Source organism: Chinchilla lanigera, unplaced genomic scaffold (genome assembly GCF_000276665.1).
Source record: "Chinchilla lanigera isolate Chin_1 unplaced genomic scaffold, ChiLan1.0 scaffold00013, whole genome shotgun sequence".
Taxonomy (NCBI): domain Eukaryota; kingdom Metazoa; phylum Chordata; class Mammalia; order Rodentia; family Chinchillidae; genus Chinchilla; species Chinchilla lanigera.
The window spans coordinates 1,417,416-1,419,386 of record NW_004955414.1 but is presented as its reverse complement, the minus strand read 5'-3'; the positions used below and the strand labels follow the sequence as shown (position 1 = coordinate 1,419,386).

Sequence of the window (1,971 nt, the reverse complement as noted above, 5' to 3'; positions counted from 1 at the left end):
GGGGGAGGGGCGTACCAGGAACTGAACCAGGACCTCACATTTGCCAGGCAGGCGCTGTGCCACTGAGCAAAACCCCCGACCGCACAAATCTGCTATTAAAGTAGGAAAAATGTGCAAGCAGACATTTCACAGAAGAGACAACATGATCAATAAACATATAAGAGCCATTTAATCTCCTTAGTTACTGAGGAGATAAAAATTAAAACCACGATGTGAGGCAGTTCCATAACAGCTCAAATAAAATGACCTGGGCTTGCTCCAAAGAGTGCACCATGGACATCTCTTCCCAGCTGTCGCGTTGCTCACCTGAAATCGGCCACATTGCATGAATTTATACCATGGAGAAAAATGCTACACCTCAAGGATTATTTTTTTCTTTTTTTTTAAAAGGATTTTTTTTTGCTGAGTTAGCTTATTCATACACTACTATATATGCAATAACATTTTTGTTTATTTTTTCTTTTACTTTTATTTGCATGTATCTTATGCTTAATTTATTCCTGTGCCTTAAGTTTTTGTTTCTTCAGCTTCTTCTGGGATATCTTTTCCTTCTGTGCAACTTCCTCCTCTGGTTTAGGAGCAATTTGTTCCTTTTCAGTAAGGGTCATCTCATGTGGAGGGGAAGCTCATGTATGGGTTAACCCGGCCCTGAGCTCTGCAAGTACAGAGGCGCATCTTGGGTGCTTTGTTCACCTGGACACGTTCAATAACCAGAGAATCTACATCTAAACCCTTAAGTTCAGCATTACTGTCTGCATTTTTTAGCGTGTGCAGCAAAAATTCAGCACTTTTTTTTGGCCACCGACCCTGTGTCCAGCCCCACTGTTTGGCCTGGGCACACCTGCCAGCGCCACCATTGTAACGCTGGAATGGCACACATTGCTTCTTTAATGTGACATGCTTCAGATACGTGGTGGCCTTTCGGGTATGCTGACCCTCAATGGCCTGGGCAGTTTCACAAGTGTTCTTAAAGTGAACACGAAGATTTGAGCCCCCTGATTTGCATAGTTTTGTGGGGTTTTCTGGGTCAAGAGAGTAGTGAACCATTTTCACAGGTCACCTGGAAGGGAGCACTATTCTGTCAGTAACATGTACTTGCACTCACTAATGCAATTTAATTAAGCACTGATGCAAGGGCTGCTCAGAGAGCAGTTGTTTTCATTTTTAATCCGAAGGTGTCCTAAGAAATGCCATCATGGCAGAACATTTCTATCTAAAACAAAATAATAAACATAAAATTCAAGACAGTGGTTAGGGAAAGTAAGAGGGATTCAACAGGAGAGTGAAGAGCGAAGTTGTGAAGATTAGTTCATGGAGGCTCAATATATTAATAAGAATTTATAAAGTTAATTATCATATATACAGACTAAAAACCAGACTAATAGGCCAAAGAACATATAAAACATGTAAGATAATTTTACTAAGTCAAAGTACACTTTTAGCTACATTGTCCATGCTGTATTACAATACTTTCTCGCTGTTTTCCCAAGGACCTGACTCTAACAAATTTCATTTACACAAAGACAAGTTCTCAGTAAAAATTTCAGGCGTACTTTTTTCCCCCCTTAGGAAACCAGACATCTGTTTCTGTCGAAAGCTGTTTTAAAGATTCATTCCAAGAAGGCTCAAGTTGAAGGAATAGCTACTGTTAAAAACAGTAAAAAAAAAAAAAAAAATTCATTGTTTTATATTTCAAATTGCTCCTACCTTTAAACATAATACTTGAAAATTTTTAATTTCCATTTAACAAGCAACTGAAACAAAAAAGTGGCACTATTATAAAACATTCTAACAAACTTTAAATGCATCTAAGCATTAATCACACATAGTCAAAACTAAAACCTGGATCTGTATCAAGAATTCAATTCCTTAAAAGTATTCACAGTCACAAACATACCTTAGATTATTGTATTAAAAGGTAAAGCTTTAAGATATACTATATTAGTAACTTTATACTAATTTTGTATACAA

General features: G+C 37.5%; 1 pseudogene; it reads right to left on the bottom strand.

The window, feature by feature from the left end:
* Positions 1–477: 477 nt before the first annotated feature.
* Positions 478–1,047, bottom strand: LOC102029497 (annotated as a pseudogene).
* Between the last annotated feature and the right edge of the window lie 924 nt (positions 1,048–1,971).